The sequence below is a fragment of the Ailuropoda melanoleuca genome, chromosome 11, assembly GCF_002007445.2.
Source record: "Ailuropoda melanoleuca isolate Jingjing chromosome 11, ASM200744v2, whole genome shotgun sequence".
In the NCBI taxonomy this organism is placed as follows: Eukaryota; Metazoa; Chordata; class Mammalia; order Carnivora; family Ursidae; genus Ailuropoda; species Ailuropoda melanoleuca.
The window spans coordinates 70,375,226-70,402,842 of NC_048228.1; the positions used below are offsets into that span (position 1 = coordinate 70,375,226).

Genomic DNA, 27,617 nt, shown 5'->3' on the forward strand with positions numbered 1-27,617 from the left:
TTATTTATTTTAAGTGTGGCTTCTAGAACATCGGAAATGACATTTGCCAAAGGACAGCAAGCACTGGCGGCTTATATTATATTTCTGTTGGACAGCGTGGCCCTAACACTTGTGCTTCAGGAAGACTGACATTTCTCTACTTTTCTATCAAATGATGAAAGGTGACAGCAGATTCTGACTCTGAGGAAGTTCACGGGATCAGCAATTCCCTTGAGATCAGGTGGGTGTCCTGGCAAGCTGCCTTTCCCAGGACTGAGCCATGGACTGATGAAATGGCAGAGCTGGTCTCTATGTGCATGAGGGCTTTGGATCTGGGGCTGGGAGAGGAGTCTGTTCACGCTTCTGGGAAGCAGGGCAGGAGAGCTGGAGAAGGAAGGCGGTCTCGGTGATTCAGAGGCTTCCACAGTGCTGGGGAAGGTAGGCGTATCTCCCATGGCTTGGCTGCTTGAAGGTAACAACTCCATTTGCCTCCTTGAGTCCTTCTCGGTTCAGGACAGCTTAGCTGTCTCACGAGGTAACTTGGCAGAGAATCCATAGATGGAATATATACTAAATTGCATCTTAGTGAATTATTCCCATAAAGGTGACTAGGACAAAAAACCACAGAGCAAGGCTTCTTTTCTATACCGTTGCCTTACAAACAAACAAGCCGGGATTATACACAAGGCAAACTAAGTGGGGAGAATGAACTGGGCGCTTCCTGGAGACCAGAGCTGCAGACCATATGGAGCTTTCGAGACCTGCCAAGGTCTGCTTCATGGTGAAATAGCTTTCAGCTGCTCCTGCAAACTGCGGCTCTCAGCCCTGTTCAACAGCTTAGTTTCTGAGCCCGAGAAGGGGGGAGATCCCTGAAGCCTGCAATTTAAAAACCAAAACAAAACCTTGCTCAATGTGTTCCAGCTTTTCCTGTCCTAACACAGACAGCTGCTTTGTGGGGCTCATGAAGGTTACTGCTATAGAATATTTTAAATAGGAAGGGAGTTCCTATGACTTCCTACTGAATGAGAAGGAGGCCCATCGTCTTGGGGTTGGTGAATTACAAAGCATGGATTATATAGAAGACACACTATGATGTTCTTCATGAAGTGACGGTAGCTGCGAGGAAGGGACAAAATGCTGGCATCAGGAGATGAACCCCAGGCATGGTGTTTATTTGTGGGTTGGATATTAATTATACCCAAGCAATGTGATAAGCTCTCCTGTAAAATAATGAGGGAATGAGGGAGACCCTGTGCTCTCAGGAGAGAAACAGAAAGAAAGCCACACCAACGTTATTAGGTGACATAATTTGGCAACATAATTTTGTGCTGGTGGGTAGGAAAGAAAATCCTTTAAGGAGACTTGAAGGAGGCTGTTACGAATTATCTGTTAGAATGTAGGAATGTCTTGTAGGGACTAGGAGAGCAATAACAAGTGCCACCTTTGTGGGAACACGCTCTATACCGGACCCTGCCCCAGACCCTCTCACATATTCATTCTGATTTTCACATCAGGCCCGCCAGAGAGGTGTTCTCCACGTCTGCTTTGTGTCAGTTCTCTTTCCAAAGACAGGCTCTGTGGTTCAGCTGTGTTAAAGGCAAGAGGTGAAGCCACCTAGAGAGAAAGGAAATGTAGAAAGGCATCATGTTTGTCATTTTTTGCATGACTATTAGGGTCTTGCAGGAAATTATGTTGATGCCACAGAGAACCTGGAAACATCTTTTGAGATAAGCTATCCCAGAGGTCATGGAACAGAAGTTCTCACAGACAAAATTAAGATATTTGAATCAATTGAAAACACGCAGCAAGTAGCCAGAGACAAGGGTTGGGATAGGGTAGCACACAGGGGCTGGGGTGCCCTGTAGGACAGCTGTAGGATGGGAGGGTCACCCCGCTGGGGTCCTGGGTTAGGCGATGTTTACTTGCTGCTTCTTTCTCTTTGCCACATCAGCCTTTCTCACTGATGTGTGGCTGCAAAGACAAAGTCGAGGTTTGAGCAAGGAAGCCCCAAATGTAGAAAATATGTGGGGCCAAAATACACACTTGCTTCCTGAGACAGATGTAGGAATAAGTGCCTTAGGCCACAGCGATAGCTTGCCAATCAGCCCGATGAGCAGCTCTGGATTGTTCTTGTGTGTTGTGATCAGAGGACATATGGGAACAGAATGGGTATCACCAGTGGGAGGCCGGATTAGAACTCTGAATGTCAAAGGCCTCATAGGCCTCATATGTATTTAGTGTTTCACAAATATTTGGTGCCTTATGAATGTCAAGTTTCTCTTGGCCCTTCCATTCCTTTCTATGTTCAACACTGATGTGTTCTACCTACTAACTTACATTTATCTAACATATTCCATGAATTCGGACTATGTCTCATACTCTCTTTGCTTACTCATTATACTTAACACATCTCATGAGTTTCGCATCTTCTATAGTAGAATAGAAGAATATTGGGCCATTCCCAAATAACACTGGAAATGCACATCACAGTTGATTCATGCTGACCATTCCTGTTGGGATAGAAGCCCTCTTAACCTCTCAAGTTAGACCTTGCCTGTCTTGTTTATTGCTGTATCTTTAATGTTTCGTGTATGATGAGTGCTCTTTAAATTGTTGAATGAGCGAATGAACGTCTTGGAAATGGGGAAATACAGAGGGAATAATTAGGCTAAAGAAAAGAAGGAGCTCATGAATCAAAATCCCCCTCTGTTAAAGAGCCGTGGGTCCCAGGGCCGCAGGTACCTTCCTCTTCTTTATTTTAATCAGCCCCGCGCTTCTGCTAGAGCAGCGGCTCTGAAAAGCGTGGCCCCGGAGCAGCCGCAATAGCCGCTGGGAACTTGGTAGAAATACAAACACTCAGCTCCCCCAGACCGCTTCCCCATCTACTGAATCCGAAACTCGGAGGGTGGGCCCAGCAATCTGTATTTTCACAAACCTTCCAGGTGTTGCCAGGCAGGCTCAAGTTTGAGAGTGAGTCACTGTGCTAGAATATTGTGGCATTAAAGAGTTTAATTTCAAGACATTTTCCTTCCAGGATACTGTGTTTCTACCCTCTGGAAACAGGGGTCCAGTTTCATTTGTTTATCAATGAAACCACACGTGTTTGCAGCCTCCCAGGGTGATGATGCTTCCTTGCTGACAAATGCTACCTGAGCAAGACCAGCCTGGACCCCAGAGGCTGGGCAGGACTTGTGTGCCGGCTCTGCCTAGAGTGCAAATCCAACCAGGGAAGCAGGGAGGAGAGAACGGTGGAAGAGGGAAGTAGCAGGACAAAGCCAGCCCCACGCGGGGATTTCTCTCTAAGGCTCACCCAGGAAGCCCGACGGACATGTGCTTTATAAAGAGCACCTGTGTTTTCAGGTTTCCCGTCTCCAACAGCAAATGCAACTGGGGCCCAATTTGTGGTAACCCTTTCATACAGAGAAAGAAGGGCCTGGAAAGGAATTCAGCATCATGTGCCTAAAATAGCCAAGCATCGGGGCACCTGGGTGGCTCAGTCGGTTAAGCATCTGCCTTCGGCTCAGGTCATGATCCCCGGGTCCTGGAATTGAGTCCCGTGTCAGGCTCCCTGCTCAGTGGAGAGACTGCTTCCTCCTCCTCCCTGCTTGTGCTCTCTCTTGCTATCTCTGTCTCTCTCTCTCAAATAAATAAATAAAATCTTAAATAAATAGCCAGGCATCATGTTTCACTTTCCATAAATTTTGCTCTTTGGCACCACAAATATATTTTTTAATAATACTGTGCTTAATTTTAATTATAAAAGTAATATGTTCATTGCAGAAAATTTGGAAAACATAGACAAGTACAAAGAAGAAAATTTAAATCATCCATTACCCATTGGTCAAAGATGACCACTCTCAATATTTTGGGGTGCTGCATTTGGATAGAAAAATACATGATAGATGTTTTTATAATATTTTTACAGAGTAGGAAATCTCAATTTTGTTTTCTTATTTAATATTATACAATTCCTTATAAGCATTATTTTTAATGGGTACAAAATATTTTATTATAGGGATTTTACTTAGCCCTTTTTCCCATTATTAGATGGTTGTTTCCAGTTTAAGGCTAATATAAATAACATCTTTGGGTCTTTTTTTGCATCTCGAATTACTTTCTTGGACCGATTTTCTAGAAGTGGGATTTCTGGATCAACTGGCATTCTGTGGCTCTAGTATGAGGTAGGAGGGAGGAGCTGTGTCTGGTCAGGAATGAGCATGAAACCAGCTGTCCAGGGAACTAGGCTCCACCCCATGTTTGCCAGAGATTTGCCAGGGGTCTAGAACAAGTCACTTTTTCTCTCTGAATGTGAGTGCTCTCATTGTTAAATGAAGGAGAGGGAACAGGTCCTTGCATCTCAAACAGAAGTACTGTGCCACTGAGCTGAACTCTGTAAAGCATTACTTTTTTTTTTTAATGATTTTTTTATTATGTTATGTTAATCACCATACAGTATATCCCCGGATTACGATGTAAAGTTCGATGCTTCATTAGTTGCGTATAACNAATGATTTTTTTATTATGTTATGTTAATCACCATACAGTATATCCCCGGATTACGATGTAAAGTTCGATGCTTCATTAGTTGCGTATAACACCCAGTGCACCATGCAATACGTGCTCCTTACTACCCATCACCAGTCTATCCCATTCCCCCATCCCCTCCCCTCTGAAGTCTTCAGTTTGTTTCTCATAGTCCACAGTCTCTCATGTGTAAAGCATTACTTTTATATTAAACTCAGGTATATTATGGAGCAATTGTAAAACTGACATGTAAAAAAAAAAATTTAAAAAAAATACAATCCGGGACTTCCTGCTTGTCTTTAGCCAGTTAGATTTTTCCCACAGACCTCCCTCAAAGTTTGCGCTTGCTCTCTTTGGCCAATAAGGGTATGTCCATGGAAAAGACTGAGGATTGGACCGGGTGATCTTACACATTGCTTGCAGTCTGGATAATCTGTGCATAGATAGTTCCTGGCATATAAGCTACAATATATTTGGCACATCTTTCGGGTCTATGATTTAGTCTTCATCCTGGGATTGGGATATTTTCATACATTTTTCTATTGATCAGCTTCATGTGAACTCAGGTTTTAAAAAAATCCTGAATATATTTTTAAAACCTGATCCATCTGCCCTTAGCCTGCAGCTATTCCATCACATATCACACTGGTTCATAGAAGCTCATCTTCAGGTACTGCTTTTTTTAATTTAAATTCAATTAGCCAACATTTAGTACATCATTAGTTTCCGATGTAGTGCTCAATGATTCATCAGTTTTGCATATATCACCCAGTGCTCATCACATCAGGTGCCCTTCTTAATGCCCATCACCCAGTTACCCCATCCACCCACCCACCTCCCCTCCAACAACCCTCAGTGTGTTCCCTACAGTTAAGAGTCTCTCATGGTTTGTCTCCCTCTCTGATGATTTCCCACTCCGTTTTCCCACCCTTCCTCCATGGTCGCCTGCCCTGTTTCTTATATCACATACTTCTTCACTCACACAGAAACATTTATTCTTGTTAACACGATTACGTGTCAGACAACATTACAATATGCCAAGTACAAAGATGAATAAGATATCATCTCTACCCCCATATTCTAGGAGTTAATCATTATTTCTCATCAAGCATTCCAGAAAAGACCCAATGTTAATAAATGTCATTTAAAATAAGAAGCGTTCAGAGGGGGCCTGGTTGGCTCAGTTGTTTAAGCATCTGCCTTTGGCTCAGGTCATGATCCCAGGGTTCTGGGATCAAGCCCCACACCAGGCTCCCCGCCGAGCCTGTTTCTCCTCTCCTCCCTGCTCCTGCTCTCTTTTGCTATCTCTGTCTCTCTGTCTCTCTCTCTCAAGTAAATAAAATATTTTTTAAAATAAAATAAAATAATTAAAAATTTAAAAAGATTTAAAAGGAATTGTTCATATCAAATATGTTTAGAAAGTGCTGAGTGAAAGCAAGTTAAGCAGCTTTATTTACTTGGAGGACTTTCAGAGCCTTTAATATACTAATCTGCATTGTGAATCCTGAACAGGGACATAACACATGCCGTGTTCCTAAAGTTATTTGTTTAGGAAACTCTTCACCTGTGGAATGTCTCCAGGAACCAGAAACCCATGGCACACAATTTGAGAAATGCTTGTGTGGTACAAACGAATGAGAGCATTTACTCAACCAACAGATGGCAGTTGTAGTGATAAACCATGATATGCAGAGGCAATTGAAGACAGGTACTTCCTCTTGAAGAGCTTTCAATCTAATAGGAAGGAGAGTTCTGAAACACGCACAGGAAATATGCACACACAAATGAAAATTAGTGCGAAAGTGTGGAGACAAGTGTGTGATCAGCAGAACTATGAAGGGAAACAGATAAAAATTAATCAAGGAAAGTTTCATGGAAGAAATAGGGCTTGGAAACAATTCCTTTCACAAACTAAGATTGCAAAATTATTTTTCTTATCAAAATAGTGTTGTTTATGAAGGAACAACTTTTTTTAAATACAGAAAAGTAAAGAAACACCCCTACCCTGCACATATACACAGACTTATACATATCTACTTACATATCTCCTCAGGGGAGGTTACCCAAAGTAGGAATACCGAGGCAAAGAATAAGGAAAGTTTTGAGGCTTTTGATCCATTTTGCCAGGTTGCTTTCCAAAACCGTAAAGGAGAATTCTCGTTTCTTGCCAAAAGACCTTGCATTTCAGACTGATGTTTTTGTTCACCCTGGTCAGTTCTGGGGTCAAAGCCAGTTTGTGTTACTTTAAAAAATATTGTCTATTATGTTAGATAGGAAATACTATTATCGGTTGGCTTTTAATTAAAAACATATTAAAAATACAAAAGAAAATATGTAACATTAGCAAAGATAACAAGGTATAGACAACTTTATCAGAATTCTCTCTCAGAGAATACTATGTGTGTTGGGAAGAAATGTTTTGATGGCATGAATGGGGCAGGAATGAGGCACCAAAAAGCATACTCAAATGGGGAAAGATGGTCACTGACCGCTATATCCTCACCTCCTAGAACAATCCTTGACAAATGGCACTGAGTAGATATTTGTTGAATGTACAAATTATGGAACACGCTTTCTAAGGAGTATAGGTTCTATTAACTGGAGATCCTTTATTTTGCTGAGTCCTTGCCATGAGTTTCCCAGTTTACAGCCAGGAACAGAGGCATAGAACTGCATCTGGCCAACTGAGGATGGGAGAATTTGAACTTCCCAGGCTAATCTTAGAATGAGGCAGTCAAGAGAAAGGATAGGCACCCCATGGAGAAGAAAAAAGAGGGGGAAAAAGACCATTCTGGGTGGAGACTGGTGTTGAGACAGGACTTTGAAGAAAATGAACGACTTCATTAAAAAAAAACTTTAGGGGCGCCTGAGTGGCTCAGTTGGTCAAGTGTCCAACTCTTGATTTTGGTTCAGGTCATGATCTCAAGGTCATGACACCGAGCCCCGCATCAGACTCCACTCTAGGTGTGGAGCCTGGTTAAGATTCTCTCTTTCCCTTTGCCCCTCCCCCCTTCAAAAAACTTAACTTGCTTGCTGTAGGATGGCAACAGGAACCCTCTCCTCTGTCTCCTCTTCGAAGGGTTTAGCGAAGGCTGCCTTACTTACTAAAGCTTTTCTGTAAGTGGATTCTCTTGGGGGGAACTCAAAGAGGTGCTGAGTTCCTCCATCTATGTCCACCCAGGGAGTGCAAGGGGACAGCAAATGGGTACACAGGAGTGGAAGAATGAAGCCACAGGTATATAAATGAAAAACAATGAGAGAGATCTCTCTCCTAAAAGACACTCCCCATCTGGCGAGCGGTGCTCCCAGGACTGTTTTATAGCGCAGGTGTTTTGAGGCGCTGGTGCGGAGTGAATGGCTGGGGTGTTGAATGCCTGTGGGCAAGCACTTCTGCATGTCTTAGTTTTATTGCACATTTCCTGGTGTGCCTTGGTGGAAGAACATGTCTGTGACTTTTCACACACTATTTCTAAAATGTATAAAATTGCGTGGCTTGCAAACTTTGAGTTCAAGAACATGTTTCTTTTAAACGTCATATCTAAAAATGAATCCCGTCAGCTTTATAGCACTTCTGCCCCTTATTTTAATTTTGAATTTTGTGAGGCAGCCAATCCAGAGTGGCTTTCAGTTCTCATGGGGCATTTAAAGAATTTCATTATCTTTTGATATGTACACCTGCAATATACATCAGAATGCAAAGGAAACAGCTCTGTTTCCATGCTTGATGTCTAGTTTGCGGCAAATGAAAACTGTGAGCCTGATTGAATTACTTTCATATTTAAAACTGACTCCACACTCCCTTCTTCCATGTCCTTGGTAGCAGCAAAAAGCGCTGTATATTTCACAGGCTGCTGTATAATTCCCTTTTTAAAAAACTTCAGTGAAGCTAAAAGTGGCTAATGGGCCAACTATTTTCAAACATGGAAGCCAGGGCACAGTAGAGTAGCCAGGACATCAGAGTTCCTGGTTGTTGACTATCTGAGTAGTCTTGTTACCTCCCCACTTCTTCTTCCCTCTCTGACTCAAGACCATAATTACTCATATCCTTCAAGTACGTTTGAAATGTTGGTTCTTAAATTTCAAGAAAGAAATAGGATTAATTAGCTTTATGGCCATGTTAAAAGCCTGTACCCATTTAGAGGGCATTGGCATGGCTCTAAACTCACTCTTTTATTCCTGTGAAGTTTTCCTCTTATTATTTGTTTAATTTTTGCATTTCAGCTATGATTCATGGTAATATAATAAACAGCATCACACATAGACAGGGGCTTCTTAATTTTCAAGTCTCACAACCTAATTGGTCTTTTGACTAAAGATGACAGGCAGTCTTCCAATGTATGGAGTTGTTCTCTATTGTGGCTCAAACAATTGATCTATTCCAATGTTTTCAAATTTTTTCTTGGAATGTGATCATGATTTTGAAAATAATATTTTAGATGTGGAACAAGTTTTCTCCCTCTCTCTCTCATAAAATAAAACAAAATAAAAAGTTTCTTAAAAGAATATTCTTCCCACATGTGCAAAGCACTGAATCTTCCCATTCTATTCTTCTACTTAAAAAAAAATTGGGGGGGCCTGGGTGGCTCAGTCATTAAGCGTCTGCCTTTGGCTCAGGGCGTGATCCTGGTGTTGCGGGATCGAGCCCCACATCAGGCTCCTCCGCTATGAGCCTGCTTCTTCCTCTCCCACTCCCCCTGCTTGTGTTCCCTCTCTCCCTGGCTGTGTCTCTCTCTCTGTCAAATAAATAAATAAAACCTTAAAAAAAAATTGTTCTTCTTCCCTTCCCATCTTTTTTTTAAATTAAGTTTTAAATTTTAATTTCAGTATAGTCAACGTGCAGTGTTATACTAGTTTTGGGTGTTCAATATAGTGATTCAACAGTTCTACACTTTACTCAGTGCTCATCATGGTAAGTGCCCCCCTTAATCCCCATCCCCTATTTCACCGCTCCCCCCACCTGCCTCCCCTCTGGTAACCACCAGTTTGTTCCCTATAATTAAGAGTGTTTCTTGGTTTGCCTCTCTCTCACTTTTCCCCTTTGCTCATTTATTTTGTTTCTTAAATTCCACATATGAGTGAAATCATAAGGTATTTATCTTTCTCTGACTCGTTTATCTCACTCAGCATTATACTCTCTAGCTCCATCCATGTTGCAAATGGCAATATTTCTTGTCTTTTTCATGGCTGAATAATATTCCATTGTGTATATATACCACATCTTCTTTGCCCATTCATCTATTAATGGATACTTAGGCTGCTTCCATAATTTGGCAATTGTTAATAATGCTGCAATAAACAAAAGGGTGCATGTATCCTATTGAATTAATGTTATTGTATTTTGGGGGGTAAATACCCAGTAGTGCAATTACGGGATCTTTGAGGAAACGCCATACAGTTTTCCACAGTTTGCATTCCCACAAACAGTGCACATCTCACCACATTTCTCCACATCCTCACCAACACTTGTTATTGACTTTAGCCATTTTGACAGGTGTGAGGCAGTATCTCATTGTGGTTTTGATTTGCATTTCCCTGATGACAAGTGATGTTAAGCATCTTTTCGTGTGTCTGTTGGCCATCTGTATGTCTTCTTTGGAGAAATGCCTGTTCAGGTCTTCTGCCCATTTTTTAAATTGGATTATTTGGTTTTGGGGTGTTGAGTTGTATCAGTTCTTTCTATATTTTGGATACTAACCCTTTATCAGATATGTCATTTGCAAATATCTTCTCCCATTCAATAGGTTGCCTTTTAGTTTTGCTGATTTTTTCCCTCATTTGAGAAGATTTAAATTTGATGTAGACCCAATAGTTTATTTTTGCTTTTCTTTCACTTGCCTTAGAAGACAGATCTAGAAAGATGTTGTACAGCTGACGTCAGAGACATTACTGCCTGTGCTCTCTTCTAGGAGTTTTATGGTTTCAGACATCACATTTAGGTTTTTAATCCATTGTGTTTATTTTTGTGTATGGTGTAAGAAAGTGGTCCAGTTTCATCCAGCATGTAGCTGCCCAGTTTTCCCAAGACCATTTTTGGGGGCAAACTCTTTTTCCCTTTGCATATTCTTTCCTCCTTTGTCAAAAATTAATTGACCATATAATCGTGGGTTTATTTCTGAGTTTTCTATTCTGTCCCATTTATCTATGTGTCTATTTTTGTGCTAACATCATACTGCTTTGGTTACTATGGTTTTGTAATATAACTTGAAGTCCTGAATTGTGATACTTCAGCTTTGTTTTTCTTTTTGAAAATTGCTTTGGCTGTTCAGGGTCTTTTGTGTTTCCATACAAATTTTAGTATTGTTTGTTCTAGTTCTGTGAAAAATGCTGTTGGTATTTTGATAAGGATTGTATTAAATGTGCAGATTGCATTGAGTAGTATAGACATTTAAACAATATTTGTTCTTCCAATCCATGAGCATGGAATGTCTTTTCATTTCTTTGTGTCATCTTCAATTTCTTTCACCAATGGTTTTCATTTTTCAGAGTACAGGTCTTTCACCTCTTTAGTTAAGTTTCTTCCTAAGTATTTTATTCTTTTTGGTGCAACTGTAAATGGGATTATTTTCTTAATTTCCCTTTCTGCTGTTTCATTATTAATGTATAGAAATGCAACAGATTTCTGCACATTAATTTTTCTATCCTGCAAACTTACTGAATTCATTTATCATTCCTAATAGTTTTTTGGTAGACTCTTTATAGTTTTCTGTATATAGTATCATGTCATCTGCAAATAGTTAAAGTTTTCCTTCTTCCTTACCAATTTGGATGTCTTTCATTTCTTTTTGTTGTCTGACTGTGGTGGCTAGGATGTCCAGCACTCTGTTGAATAAAAGTGGTGAGAGTGGACATTCTTGTCTTGTTCCTGACCTTAGGGAAAAAGCTCTCAGTTTGTCCCCATGAAGTATGATGCTCACTGTGGGTTTTCATATAAGGCCTTTGTTATGTTGAGGTGCGTTCCTTCAACCTACTTTGTTGAGGGTTTTTATCATGAATGGGTGTTGTACTTTGTCAAATGCTTTTTCTGCATGTATTGAAATGATCACATGGTTTTTATACTTTCCCTTATTGATGTGATGCGTCATGTTGGTTGATTTGCAAATATTGAAATACCCTTGCATCCTAGGAATAAACCCCTCTAGATCATAGTGAATGATTTTTTTTAATGTATTGTTGGATTTGATTTGCTAGTATGTTTTTGAAGATTTTTGCATCTCTGTTCATCAGAGATATTGGCCAGTAGTTCTCTTTTTTGGTGGTATCTTTATCTGGCCTAAAAGCATGAATTTGGAAGTTTTCCTCGCACTTCTATTTTTTTGAATAGTTTGAGAAGAATAAATATTAACTCTTCCCTAAATGTTTATTAGAATTCATCTGTGAATCCTTCTGGCCCTGGACAAATTGTGTTGGGAGTTTTTTGATTACTGATTCAATTTCATTGCTGATAATTAGTCTGTTCAAATTTTCTATTCCTCCAGCTTCAGTTTTGGTAGGTTAAGTGTTTTAGGAATTTATACATTTCTTCTAGGTTGTCCAATATGTTGGCATATAGTTTTTCATAATATTCTCTTAAAATTGTTTGTATTTCTGTGATGTTGGTTGTTACCTCTCCTCTTTCATTTGTGATTTTGAGTCCTCTCTCTCTCTCTCTCTCTCTTTTTATGAGTCTGGCTAGAGGTTTATTAGTTTTGTTGAGCTTTTCAAAGAACCAGCTCCTCATTTCACTGACCTGTTCTATTGGGTTTTTTAGTTTCTGTATCATTTATTTCAGTCCTAATCTATATCATTTTCTTCCTTTTGCTGGGTTTGGATTTTGTTTGTTCTTCCTTCTCTAGCTCTTTTAGGTGTAAGTTTAAGTTGCTTACTGAGATTTTTCTTGCTTCTTGAAGTGCGCCTATTGCTATAAACTTGCCTCTTAGAACTGCTTTAGCTGCATCCCCAAGATTTTGGATTGTTGTTTCTTCATTTCCATTTGTTTTCATGTACTTTTTAATTTCTTCTTTGATTTCTTGATTGACCCATTCATCATTTAGTAGCATGTTATTTAACATCCATGTATTTCTGCTCTTTCCAGACTTTTTTCTTGTGGTTCATTTCTTAATTTTTAAAGCATTGTGGTCAAAGAAGATGCATGGTATGACTTTGATCTTTTTGAATTTGTTGAGATTTGTTTTGTGGGCTAATATGTGATCTATTCTGGAGAATGTTCCATGTGTATTTGAAAAGAATGTGTATTGTGCTGTATTAGGATGGAATGTTCTGAATATGTATGTTAAATCCATCTGTTCTAGTTTGTCATTCAAGACCATGTTTCCTTGTTTAATTTTTGTATAGATGATCTGCCCATTGATGTAAGTGTGGTGTTACAGGACTCTACTATTATTATATTACTATCATTTAGTTTCTTTATGTTTATTATTAACTGGTATATTTCTGCTCCCATACTGGGTGCATAAATGTTTACAATTGTTATATCTTCTTGTTAGATTGTCCCCTTTATTATTATATAGCATCCTCCTTTGTCTCTTGTTACAGTCTTTGTTTTAAAGTCTATTTTGTCCAATATAAGTATTGCTACCCCACTTTCTTTTGACATCCATTTGCATGACCGGTAGTTCTCCATTCTCTCACTTTCAATCTACAGGTATCTTTAGGTCTAAAATGGGTCTCTTGTAGGCAGCAGATAGATGGGTCTTGTTGTTTTGCCTTGTTCTTTGTTTTGGGACATATTCCTCTATTTCCTCATTTTATCCAATTCTCTGTCCATTTCTCTGTGTTAGGAAAGTCAGCCAAATCTCCTGCTCTTGAAGGTAATGTCCTTATGAAGAAGAGGGCCTGTAATATTCAGCAGTGCAGTGTCCCCTCTTCCCCAGGACCTGGTACTTCAGTATCTCCTCTGTGTGTTGCCTATGCCCTGTTATTGTGTACTGGCCACCTTTTCCTTTAGTCCAGTCATCTGCAGAGGCTCTTTTCGCCTGTTGTGGACGGTGTTTGGTGGGGTAGGGTGAATTTTAACAAGATGTGCACTGGCCTGTTTGTGAAATGAGACCTGCTGACACCTCCATCTCCAGAACCAAGGCCCCACAAAACCCACAGGTTGGAGATGTGGTCTTGGCAGAGTTCTTGCTGGTCTCCTGGCAGGGGGTGGGAGGTACCCACAGTGCTGGGACTTAGGCAAGCATGAGTGGAAAGAGCAGATCCCATGAAGCATAAGGGGGTGGGGTTTGGTGTAAGCAAGTTAGGTAGTGAGTATTGGCATCATGCTGGTTCCCACAGGTGGCCCTGTGTTTATGCTGGGGCATGGGGGAGGGAGATGGTGCCTGCCAGTTCCTTTGTTCCTGGAGAGGCCTCCCTACAATCACTGTTTCTCTGGGGCATGCTCCGAAATGAGTAAATAACTCTCCTTCATACATGCCCCAGACGTTTTTCAAACTGCTGCTTCTATGCCGTATCTCTGAGGGATGTTTGTCATGCTAATGTCTTGAAGGGCAGGGACTCAGCTTCCTCATGGCCTCTGGGCTCTCTCAGAGCCAAGATCACTGATTCTTAAAATTCCAGGCTTTAAGTCCTGCTGGTTGTAAGAACTCATGAAATTCGGCCCTTCTCGTTTTCAAAGACAAATGTTATGGGGATTCATTTTCCTTGTGTGGGCTCCCTGATGTGATAGTCTATTTCTCACCCTTCTCTGCACCGCTGGCTCCTTCCCAGCTGTGGGCCACAGTCTCTCTTGCTCCCAAACCACATCTTCCCCCCACTTCCTACCTCTTTGATGTGGCCTCTTCTCTACCTTTAGTTGTGAAGTTTGTTCTGCAAATCTTAGGGTTGCTTTCTGGGTTATTTATGCTGACATGACTGTTATTTAGTTGTATCCATGGGACAAGTGAGCTTGGGGTCCTCCTACTCCACCATCTTCCCAGCCTCCAGCAACATTCCCTTCCCATCTGAGGTATTTTGTTAAATACACATTTTCTAGCCTTGACCAAAAAAAAAAAAAAGACAGAGAGAGAAGATACAGAAATGATGACCATTATTATGTGGAACATAAGAAATGTTGGTAAAAATACTGATTGAACAGAGATACAACCAGCAACAATTCATTGTAGGAAATTCTATAGAACAAATGGCCCTCCTCCTTCAAGGAACAAATCTTTTTTTAAAGATTTTATTCATTTATTTTAGAGAGAGAGAGAGAGAGAGCACAAGCAGGAAGAGGGGCAGAGGGAGAGGGAGAAGCAGACTCCCCACTGAGCAAGGAACCTGGTTCAGGGCTCAATCCTAGTGCCCCTGAGATCAGGACCAAGCCAAAGGCAGCTGTTTAACCAACTGAGCCACCCAGGCGCCCCCAAGAAATAAATCTTAAGGGCAAAAAAAAAAAAAAAAAGGAAGGACAGACCTACAGAAACATCAACCAAATGTATTATAGGAAATTTTTGATCCTGATTTGACAAACCAACTGTTTAAAACAATGATGATGAAAAGGCAAAACGATGGAAATAGTAAAATGACCAGTCATTGCTAGGGGTTGGGGATGACTAGGCAGAGCACAGGGGCTTTGGGGGGCAGTAAGAATGCTCTGTGTGATACTGTAATGGTGGATACCTGTCATTACACATGTGGCCAAACGTATAGCATGCACAGCACCAAGAGTGAACTCTAACGCCGAATATGGACTTGGGGTGACTATTAGGTGCTGATATGGGGTCACCAGTTTTAACAAATGTACCACTTAGGTAGGGAGTATTGATAATGGGGGAGGCTGTACAGGGGCAGGGACCATATGGGAAATCTCTGTATCTTCCTCTTAATTTTGCTGTGAATTTAAAACTTCTCTTTAAAAAAGTCTTAAAAAAATGATGAGAAAATTAAATTTGAACATTGTCTATTTGATGGTACTAAGATATTGCTATGAATTTGGCTGTGTGGTTGTACATGTTATATTTTTTAAATAAGGCTCTTAGAATTTAGAGATACTGCTTACCAAAGGATTTCATGTAAAAATTATAATTGCTTTGAAATGTAGTCTGATGTTTATGGAAGAGCAGAGAGGGGAATACATCTGTGTATAGATGAAGAGATTGGCTCTGAATTAATCATTGTTAAGCTGGGTGATTGGTTCATGGGTTTATTATAGGCTTATTAAACTAATCTCTCTACTTTTGAATTTTGAAATTTCCATAATAACAAGTTTAAAACAGCCAAAGCCACTATGTTTCAGATAAAGTTATCAAGCAGCATCAAGAGAGCTTGGGGGCCACAGTGGGCCCAGGCTGGGAAAATGACTGCTCAGGAAGAGCTGGCTGAAGCTGGGGCGGGGGGCAGCAGGGATGAAAATTGTGCTCGGGCTATTGTCAGAGCAAAAATGCTGTTTTCTTTGCCCAAATCTGGGCCACCTGAAAGAGAGAGCAGACCCGCTGTCTGAAGTTGCAGTTGGAGGGCTTAGCAAGGGGAATCAGAGTCCACAGATGCAGTTCAAAAACAAATAAGGAAAAGTTTAGAACAGCCATCGGCTTTATACACTCCTGTCCTTGCTTACGTGCCCTTTCTGACTGGTGTCTTCACCTTGTGTGTAAAGCAAAGCAAGATGCCTTCATGGTCCCTAGAGTCAGGACCTCCAATCATTCGTCAAATAGCTCATCTGGTGAAATGATGTTGCTTGCCCGGGGCGCCCTGCCCACAGCCGGAGCTCTGCTGAAATGCGGTGAAGCACATGGCTGGGGCACTACCCCAATTCTTTTTTTTTTTTTTTTTAACCATTGACCCCCTTCACCCATTTAATGTTTTGTTTCTTTCCATGTTAATAGGCTACCACAACCTTTTTAACATCTCTCCAGCACACATCTCTTCAAGTATTCGTATGCAATATGGATGTATTACTCAAACTATATCCTTGAAGTGCTCATGATCTCATAAGAGAGGAAACTATCATCAAAGCAAAAAACCAAACACACAAAGAAGAAACTCAGCTCTCCACTTCTGCCAGGGCCCGAGGGACCCAGCGCCAGACTACATGGGTGCCAGGCAAACACCCCTTTTCTGTCTTTGACTTTCCTACCTCCTCTGCTGCAAGACTAGAGGACCAAGGGCGACTTGGGGGTGGGGTACGGACATCTGGGGGGTGAACCTCATCAAGCAGGCCTGTGGGGGTGGTGGAGGCGCAACGTGTAAGGGTCAGGGAAGCTTCACGTCAAAGGAAAGAACGTTTCCACTCTTACATGTGGCTAAACAGTTTAACCATACAGGTGCTACCATTCTTCCAATGGAAATAAACAGACACGTCACGAGATCTGAGAAAAACATAATCCCACAAAACAAGTTGGAATAGTGAGAGGGGGTAATAATTGGGTTGTGTTCTCCTGAACTCACCAGTTCTACCGAGACAACCGACAACGTTGCGTGATATGAGACATGCAGTGTATTCCAGCTTCGCGAAGATACACTGCTTTGCCCTGGTCACCGCCAACCTGTTGAGATAGAGAAAACGTTACTCCCCGGATATTGGGAGAGCTTTGCATTTATTTGGCGGAAATACTTGGATGACTCACTGGAGCATATTCAAACAACAGGAGTGACGCTAAGCTCCATGACAAGGACAAGGGTAGGACATGGGGACAAAGGAGCCAAAACAAAAGAAGGAGAGGTGTGTACTGTACAAAGTGACCTCCCACCCCAGCCCTTCAAACCTGCAGTTGCCTAGAAGCTCAGTTAGGTCTGGCATTCCCTCCAGGGAATCAGTGAAGGGCAAAGGTCAGTGTAGGACCCTCAGTTAATCTACCTGATACTTTTATACAAATAAGAAAAGGAAGCCCCTTGGGTAAAACAAATGACAAAATGGTGTACCCTGGGGGCGGAGGAATTAAGACACATCCCTCTGGGCTTTCCTCAGAAATCTGAGCTGGAGCTAGCTTTAGTTGCCCCCCCGCCCCTGGACAGGGCACCTGTGTGCGGCATCCAACCTGGTCCTGCATCCCGGTGAACAACTGCCCTGGTTCTCAGCCCAGGTTGCTAGAAGAAGAAATGGCACAAAGGGACAAGCAGCCAAAAAGCAAAGAAGGCTGTCAAAGCAGAAGCCCTCAAAGCTTTGCAGGAACAATGAGGAAGGGCTGTGGAATTGGGATTTCAGGCAACCTTACACAATCTTACAAGTCAACTTAGTTATATACATGTCAGTTTCTGTGTGCTCTCCATGGTTTATCTGCTCTTGCCAAATTGTATAAAATTCAGGGGATAAAAATCTCAGGGCTACCTCATCTATCACTGTTCACCATTCCTAATAACTGGATAAAAGAAACTAATCAAAACGAACTAATGAGGTGTGTGGCCTGCCTTGGACTTTTTCTGGAATCCCCCTCTCCTCTCCACAGCTGGGTCTTAGCCCCTCTCTGCCAGGCAGCAGAGCTCGAGGAGGGGGCCCATGTGTAGACGATCATGTGCAGGGACCCCACCAGCTGCCTCCGCACACTCCACACTTTGTTTAAAGGAGAACCATATGGCAGGTCTAGGTAAGGGTCCCTGAAACAAAAACAAAATGTGTAGGCAAAGAAAATAAATATGGAGGAGACAGAGACCAAAGCAGCAAGTAAGGAGAGGAATAGGTATTTGCAGCTGCTGGTGGGAAAATGTGGGTAGCTGGCTGAAATGTGGATGGGGAAGAACCCCCGCTAGCCGGATCCACTTCTGCAGCTGAGGTCGGATCAAGGGTGTCTCCCTGGGCTGTGAGCCTGTGGCCACGTCTTGTGGCCAGACTCGAACAACTGCTCCCTGCCTTTACACTCAAACACCCGAGTGCATGGGGAGAAGCAAAGGAGAGTGGCCTTGAGTGGAGGGGATGTGGTAGAGGGTGGCTGGAACTCTGGGAAGAGAAGTTTAACTCAAGAGGTGAATGAATCATGCTGTGAGGCTGGAAGGGCAGAGGCAAAGATGATTAAAGCCACAGATCACTAGGGCACCTGGATGGCTCAATCCCTCCAGCATCTGCCTTCAGCTCAGGTCATGATCCTGGGGTCCTGGGATCAAGCCCCACATCGGGCTGCCTGCTCAGCGAGGAGCCTGCTTCTCCCTTTCTCTCTCCCTCTGCCTCTCCCCTGCTTGTGCTTCCTGTCTCTTTCTCAAATAAATAAATAAAATCTTAAAAAAAAAAAAAAGCCACAGGTCACAAGAGGGAATACTCTGCGCTGTACTTTGGTGAGTGAGCTGAGGAGAGATGAGTGGTCATGCTGAGCCGCTCTCGGAAGGTTCTTCAGATGTGCATTTGGAACAATCTCAGGGAATATTTTGGTTATAGCAGGAACTAAAAACATAAATGTTGCACTGGCTGGACAATGAGAAGAATATCAAGGAGCTGGGGTTTAGAGGTGTGGGATTGAAAGAGCAATCAATCAAGTGGTGTATTGAGAGTGTAGTCAAGGACGTGAGATTCTCGGCTGCTCACCACGTGTTCTGCTTTCCCACTCCCTCCAATCGTGAGGAACTATGGGAACTCCCAATCATGGTGGCCTGTGGTGTTCACAGATGAGGCTGCTTTCAGCTACAGCTTAACAGGAAACTCTACCTCCACTGCTGAAACAACAGAAATATTTATAAACTCCCAGAACAAGAAGACTGTAAGTAGAGCCATTCCAGGGTGATTAGTTCAATGGCTCAAAGACTTCATCAAGGACCCAGGCTCTTTCCATCCTTCAGGTGGGCCAGCATCAGCATGAAGACTTTGACCTTAGCCCAGCTCCCCAGCTGGTGACAAGATGGCCCCCGAATTTCCAGCAGCCATATCCATGCTACACACCATCCAGAAACAGAAAGGAGATTATGTCTTCCATGCTTATTTTTAAGTGTGAGGAAATCTTTTCCAGAAGATTCCCAGCCGACTTCATCTCACATCCTGTTGCTCAAGTTGTATCACATGTTCTGGTCTAAACTAGCCATTGGCAAGGGTAATGATTAGCTTAGACCAGGGGACAGAATGATTTTTACATGGTTAAGAAAAAATCAAAAGTAGAATATTTCATGACACGTAAAAAGTCTATGAAAGTCAAATTTCAGTGTCCATAAGTAAATTTTATTGGAACACAGCCACACTGTCATTCATTTACATGTTATCTATGGCAGTCTGGGCACAGCCGGGGGTGAAAATGCACAGATTCAGAGTAGGCCAATCTGACCAATTTTGCGGCCTGTAGGTGAGTCAGGAGACATCCAAAGTCATGTGAATGCCCTGACAGTTGATGAGCAGGGGTCCGCCATGATGCCATCTGTAGGTAGTTGCCCAGATTCTGATGTAGCTTCATTTACACATCTGGAATGTGCAGCAAAATTCTGAATTCTCTTTTACTGTGTGTATGCTAGTAACCCTCCTTAAGAAAGCACTTAGTAGAGTTTAGATAATTTTTAATGTTCTTCCAAAATTATACATCAGACACTGAGTCAGAATGCCCAGGCTCTGCCAAATATTACTGAACTGAACAAATTAGGAAAGCTCCCCACACTCCATAATTCCCTAAGTCAGTCTTTTTGACACATTGAAAGATGAGGCAGGGAAACTGCTGGTCTCCTGGTAATTATCACCACCTGTTCTCCAAGCAGCTCTCCCCAATAGAATAGAGTCTCCTGGCAGGGCAGAGAAGGGGGGAGGAGGGGAGAGAGCTAGCCTTATGTAGTTAGCAGGTCTGCCTGGTGTCACTGTGGGAGACCCCCCTGCAAGGGCACAATCTCTGTTCTGGGATCTGGACTGGAGCTTGGCAAAATTGGGAAATGGCCAACACTTGTCTTTGAGTGCCCCTATCTCTTGTTAGTGGTTTCTTCTAAGCCATCTTTCTCAACTTTCTTTCTCGGGCTCCTGGAGGTGGCTCGGTGCCATTTTGCTGCCAAGATCTCATTCTGTAAGATGACACAAAATACCTCATCGTGGACACAACTGGGAGCATGCCACCAGCCTCTGTTCAGCCTTCCTGTGCCCACCTGAGTCTCTCCAAGGCAGTTCTCCACACTACGACAGTCTGAGCTTTGGGAAATGTCCACCTGAGCCCACAACCCCGTCCTACCAAGATTAACATCCTTCAAGGAGCCTACACTGCCTGATGCATACCAAGTGCCCAGGTATGATGTAGACCAGTGGGTCTTAAGCACGGTCGCCAGATCAGGAGGGGCACCCCTGGGCCGCCATCCCAGCCCTACTGAAACAGGGGCGCTGGTGACGCGGTCTGGGAATCTGTGTGTTCACAAGCTCTCCAGGCCATTTTGATGTCATGGCCAGGTTGAGAACCCCTGATGCAGGCCCTCCCCGCCCACCGACCCACACTCATTGCTCACCCCTGCTCCGTATGCATTCTGTGTTTTACCCCAGAGATAGCAAGGAGATTTCACCGAATCCGTTGATTCTCTCCAGGCCGTGGTGGCTACCCGGCGTGCTGTGTGGAGGAGGATGAGGCCTCAGTCTTAGCTTCTCTGGCCGGAGATCTGCTTCCTGGCCGATGAGGGACGTCTGCACGTGGGAGGGGAGGGTAGGCAGCGATTGGTCAGGCACTCCCCAATTCCCACTCTCGCCACAGACTTTCAATCCCCCCACATCACCAAGGCCTAGTGTTGAATGGATTTGATGGCCATCCCAGCCACCCTGGCAGAAAGATGGGTATTTCAAAAGATGACAGCCGGGAGAGGGTGAATGTAGCCCTAACGCGTCAATCCCTAACAAGGAATTGGGAGGATTCGGGTGGGGCCAGGGTGGGATTTGGAGGGGAGGGGTTCTCTGCAGTGGAGCTGCCCTGGTGCTTTTTCCCTTGTGTGCTTAGCTGGAACGAATTAGGGGCAGGGAGAGAGCTTAGCCACGGGGCAGAAAGGAGACACCCCATGCGCAGCGACCCGGCCTGTCATCTGTGGCTGGAGATGGATACTGTGGCCAGGCTCCCGCTCAGGATCCCCAATCCTAAGGGGGGATTTAAGTGCAATACTTAATTTTTCCTCCACGAGAGGCAGAGGGCAGGAAGGCCAGACGGGGAGGAGCGAGAGGGGCCGCGGGAGCCAGCGCAGCTGGAAGCGATTAAACCCGGCCCAGAAGGCCGTGGCCAGGTAACAGTCTGCGGCTGCTAGAGCCGCACAAAGAAACCTTTGCCCTAGAAGTGTTTGGCAACCCCCCACCCCACCCTCACCCCCCGCCCCTGCTCTATTTTGACTCTCTGTCTGACAGGCTGTGGAGGCTTCCACAGTGAAAAATGAAATCTGCCTAGCAAGTTCCATGGCATTCTGGAGATGGGGGCAAGAGGCTCCCTCCAGACATACCTGAAGCAAAAAATAACAGAGTTCAGAATTTCCTGTGGACTTTTTCTTTCCCTGATGTCTTTAAGGTTCTTGCTTGGGGCATTTCAGCTGCACTTTTCCTTCAGACGACTCTTCAAGGCGTGCCGGGTCCCTCCGCTTTGTCTCCTGACTCCCTCCCTCACCCAGCTTGTCTGTCCCCAGGCCCGGCCAAGCAGGCCCGATATGATGGCAATGAGGCCCCTCTCTTCCCTCCAGTCTGGGAGTTTGCTTCCCACTCCCAGAGACTTTGAAGTTCCTCTTTCCTCCTGGACGTTATAAATCTATCTCTTATATTTTGTTTTCTCGAGGAAATTTACTTGCCAGAGAACAGAGCTCTATGTCTCTCTTTGTTATGGGAAAAAAGTGCCACAGGATTTCTTTACAATGACCCATCCATGAAATACTCCAGCCAAGCCTGCGATCATTCTCTTGTCATAATACGTGAAGGGGGAATGCCAACAAAAACGGGTGTGTGTTTCGTCTTAGATATTTCACTCATGCATCTCTCTCTCCAGGAAAAAGAACAAACGAAAACGCAGAGGCATTTTTAGGAACTCTGCTCGCTGCACTGTTTCCCCTGAGTCGAGCATGCCTTGCAGGAATACAGTCTGCACACTATTATCCCTAATTTTCTAAGTCCTTGCTAAGTTATATCAGACCTGCCACCCTGGCTGTTAAATGTCAGTTAAGACCTAATTAATTTAACTTCTCTGACAAGTTTAACTTCGTTCCCACAGAGAGTGTAATTTGCCTTTTCCCAACTGATAGTGCTACAGGCATATTTTAAAAATAACTTTTATTGTTTTAAAAAAACTTAACCAAGTAGTCTATGTTCAGCATAGAAAAGTCAGAAAATTAAAATCAAAAATAAGATTTAAAAATCACATAATTTTGTCATACAGTTATAAACAACTATAAATCTCTTATAAATCCTTTTCCTTTTTTGGTATATGTAATGAAAGGTAATATTTTAAAACCTATTAACGAACATTCCTCTTTTGCATTTCCACGGTCATGCATCAAAATAGGATTTTGTGGACAGTGAGCCTGAAAGCCAGATTTTGTTCAGAGAGGGAGGATTTTTTTATTGGGATATAATCAACATAAAATGTTATATTAGTTTCAGGTGTACAGTATAACTATTCAATATTTGCATATATTGCAAAATGATCACCACAAGAAGTCCAGTTAGCATTCATCACCTACATAGTTACAATTTTTTTTTCTTGTGATGAGAACTTTTAAGAGCTATTCTCACCAACTTTCAAATATGCAATAAGGTATTTTTAGCTGTAGTAGCCATGCTGTAAATTATGTCCCCAGGACTTATTTATTTTATAACTGGAAGAGGAGGGAAAGTCCAAAGCCCACATCCATGCACTTATAAACTATGGAGAGAGTCAGAGAGAAAGAGGCTGGATGTGAGGAGCTCAGTCTCCTTGCTCCAAGACAGCGGGTATGTCAGCTAGGATGATAGAACTCCAAGGGTAAAGGACTTTTGCCTGAGTAGCACATTTTAGTTACTTAGTGGAAGCCCGGATGCGGCTCTCCCTACCTGCAGTCAGTTCTTAGCTGCTGTTGGAAAACTGCTGCTTTCACCAAGGGGCTCAACTTTAGGGTCATTAGAAGGAAAAAAGTTTTCCCTTCAAATAATCTGAGGTGAGTTTCCAGGCGGGTGGTCAGCTCCTCATTCAAGAACTCAAATTCTTTTCGATACCAGAGAGCCTAGAGCACTGTCATCAACAGTATGTGATTGCCATTGGATGACTGCCAATGTTTCATTTGGTAGGAAGGGAAAAGAGAGGGTAAGGAGGTACACCCCATGTCAGAAGACTTTGGCCCTGAAGTGACAGATGTCACCTCTACTCATAGTTCATTGGCCAGAGCTTGGTCACCTGCCCAAATCTAACCACAGGGAATGCTGGGAAATTAGTGTAACAAAGTAGCCATGTTTGCCCAGGTAAACTTTTATCATTATGGAACTAAGGGAGGACAGCTTTTGGTTGCTTGCTAGCAGTCCTCTCCATACCTTGTGTTATACATAGGGCCCTGAACTCTCTGCATGCACTTCAAGGGATCTTTGAAGGCAACCGTGTGAGAGCCATAGTTTGCCATCAGGTGCCATGAAGAAGATGAGGTGATTTTCACAGTTGAGGCTAAGGCTGAATCACCCACACCCAGAGAGGTCCACAGAATCAGTGAAAGGTGAAATGAGGCCAGCCTAGCCGTGGAACACCAGTATTCTGGACCAGCTAAGAGAAACTAGACCATGGGTTATACCAGCGGCCAACATCACCTCCAAAGGCCAGCCAGGCTGGCAGCAACAAAACTGACAGAAGACACTGCAAAATCCAGAGAGGCCAGAAGACTTGTCAGAGCTCTGAAGACCTGTCACTCCACTGTCTTAAGCCCACGGTAAGCATCCCTCATGCTCTGATTGCTATCTCAGGGACAAGAAGTAGATGATGAAGAGGTCTGAAAAACTGAGTACACAGACCCATAATGGACTGTGTGGACAGACCGCCCACAGCATGGACGACCTGATCAAATTGGACTAAATTTATTCAACCCCCATTCCTGCCCAGCAGAGTAGGGAGCTTGTGAGAAAACCCAGATCAAGTCATCAGTTAACAAAGACACCGCCATTTTATTCCTGCACATCTGAGTGTAGTCTGAGGGTGTATACTGTATACCCCAATACTTGCATATAAAGATGTCTTGGAAACACTGGAGCTGGGATTAGAAGATGAAAGCTGATGACGTAAGCTCCTTCCACCCGCACCCCAGAGGTTTGCTGTGCAGACCAAAAATCACTTAGCAGCCACAGAACACTTACCTGGAGGTTGGAAGTCCCAGAAGAGGGCACTTGAGCTATATATAAACAGAGAGTGGATGTGAAGGGTTGACGGGGTGGGGGCAGGTCAGAGTTGATGTTTGATTTCAGGGAGAGACTCCAGGGCACCATGAGTAAAGATAGCTTCAGTGCTTGCACTGAGCTCAGCAGCAGGGCCTGGGGGTCAGAGGGAGCAGGGAGTCTGGGTGCAGTAAGAGACAGGGTGTGAACCCACTACCACCCAGTCTCTCCTCAGCCTCTGTGGGCCCTGAATAGGAGGGGGACAGGTTAGGAGGAACACAAAATCCAAGGGAAATGCATTAAACCCCCAATCTCTTAAAAACAATTTAAAAATCCCCAACATCTGGGCAAAAAAAAAAAAAACTGTTTCCAAGTTGGACACATCTAAACAAAGCTGAAGCCCTTTATGGGTTTCTATGTGTCCCACTTAGTGTGACTACTCTTCTATTTTACCGCAGACATAGTAACAACCCCAGACCAGGGGTGTTATGTATCATACAGCACTTTCACCATGTTGCCCTTCTAAAATCTGAAAAATCCTGAATTTGAAACACATCTGGCCAAGAGTTCATTACCGAGGAATTCATAACCCATATTTCAGATGCATCCTTGCCGCCATGTAATGCTCGGTGCTAACTGGGCAAAACCCACTTTGCTCTTCTGGCAGATTTCCTCTAAAACTTCAAGAGTTTCATCCAACAAAGATACAATTGACATTTATTTTCTTTATCTGATTTCTAATGCTGATTTTATGGATACGTGAAAATTCAGCCAACTTTTTATTTCTAGTTTATGAGGAAGCAGGAAATGCCATTACTTTTCTCCATTTTTATTTACTTTCTTTTGTATGCTTTGTTCAGGTTGTAAGAAGTAGCAATGTAATCACACAATGGATCAATGGCTAGTTATTTTGCAATACTAAATATTTGGGAATGTGCTTTGGAACTGTATATACTCAGGATAGGGACCATGAAGAAAAGGAGATTAAGACTGAGTGTCTACTCTGAAACACACTTTCTCCTGTACCATTTAATGTAATCCTTATTGCATTTATTATTTAATCCATTTAATGTAGTCCTCATGAAAAGTTTGTAAAGTAAAAATTCCCATTTGTACAGTTGAGCAAACTAAAGCTCAGAGAGGTTAAGTAATTTGCCCAAAGTCACACAGCCAGTAAGTAGCAGGGCCTGTTTTCCCTCCTCAAGAAACAATTCCACCTAGGACCTGAATGTTCCCAACAAAACCCCCTCCTGCCTACCCACCACAGATACCAGTCCTCTTTTTTTACAATAAATCCAGTAAGTGTATCCTTCTCTGTGCTCTTTTCTAATGGGAAAAAAAAAAAAACTTCCCCAAAGCACACTTCTTTCTACCCTATTAGTCATGTAGAGGATGAAATGGAATGGTCATACAAGCTCTCAGATAAATTTTGGTTGGTTCCTTCTTCCACCGTCTTTGCATCGCAGACTCAAGAGAAGGAGGCACACCAGAGTTAGCTTTACCTATCACACACATCAGCCCGAGGTTCCCAAACCAGAGAATGCTGGACCATCCGCTTCCTCTTTCTCAACTCTCACTAGAAGGGTTGTAGATGAAAGAGATTAGCCCCAGACAATTAGACCCTGGAGAATTATGAGGGGAAAGAGCACACTGACTTAAGGAAAACATCTAAAGTTTTCTGTAAATACGCTGTCCTTTGAGTATACAGGTAATAGAGAAAGTAAGTAATTGTTTTTAAAATCCGTATTCTAGGGGCACCTGGGTGACTCAGTAGGTTAAGCATCCAACTCTTGATTTTGGCTCAGGGCATGATCTCAGGGTCATGAGATCGAGCCCTGCGTCAGGCTCCATGCTGAGCAGGGAGTCTACTTGCGATTCGGTCTCCTTCTGCCCTTCCCCCGACTCACGCACACTCTCTTTCTCAAATAAATAAATAAAATCTTTTAAAAATCCATATTCTGCATGTATATTTTAAAATTCCACTTCTATGTTTTATTAACTTTAATTACATTAGTGTATTGCAATCAGCTAAACGTTAGTAGCTGTATACTCACACATCCATATTATGTAAATGCCTGATAACGGCTTAAGGAAATAGCTCGCCATCAAACATTTTACAACACTTTATGTCATTTTATGAAGATGATTTTTGTCATTCTCTTCCATCATCCTTATCCTTCCTCACTCCGCACATCCCATTCTTTTGCTAAATGAATTCTTTCCCCCATTCTTTTGCTAAATGGAATCATTTTGTTCAGTGCGTTATAGAAATTGACGAATTTCAAAGACAGAGGAAAATAGGCTTTTTTATTGCCTTCCAACAGAGGGTACAGAATAGACCCGGGGAAATCAAAATCTCTAAAACTATGTGAGTACTCATCTGAATATTAATCCAATGGGAACCTGGCTCAACCTAGAGGAAATAATAGGACCCAGATGGAACAAGCTCTCACTTTGCCTCAGCAACTGTGCAGGGCAAGGCCTGAAGGAAAGCTCTGGAGTGGGGTTGGACCACCCCCTTGGCCTGGGGGCCCAGCGACTAACCTTCTAGAAGCTGAAGGCGCCTCCTGGAAAAGAAAGCTGCTCCCTGGCACCTTAAGAACTGTAGCCTGAAGCTCTGCAGGCACTCTTTCTTGCTCCAGAAGGCGGTGAGAGTCTCTCAGGACAGTGTGCAGCTGCAGGAGCTCAGAAAGCCAGGCCCATGATGTCATCCCTGGCCTGCGAGCAGACTGTTAGAGCGGGAGCCACCAGCCAGTGGTAAATCAGGGTGAACAGGAAAGACTGGAAAGACTGAAAAGTCTGTTTGCGTGCATTACAAACTGCACCCTACCAAGAATGGAATAACTTGGCTGGAAGTCAACAATATCTTGAATAGGCGTTGAGGGGACTGGTGAGTATGCAGGCTTCATTTAACAGATGCCCAATATGCTTCGTCTGGCTCCTAAATGGCTGGCTGAGCCTCCATATTACAGGGAGC

General features: G+C 43.1%; 1 long non-coding RNA gene across 2 annotated transcripts; it reads right to left on the bottom strand.

Moving 5' to 3' along the window:
* On the bottom strand, nt 1-27,336 carry LOC117804474. 2 transcript variants are annotated; one of them, XR_004628949.1, is made up of 4 exons: nt 27,185-27,336; nt 20,803-20,974; nt 16,864-16,961; nt 1-1,593 (listed from the first exon to the last, which is right to left on the bottom strand). It is a non-coding gene; the product is annotated as an uncharacterized LOC117804474 (long non-coding RNA). The 2 variants fall into 2 exon arrangements; XR_004628948.1 differs by lacking the exons at nt 1-1,593; nt 16,864-16,961 and adding an exon at nt 19,552-19,789.
* Between the last annotated feature and the right edge of the window lie 281 nt (nt 27,337-27,617).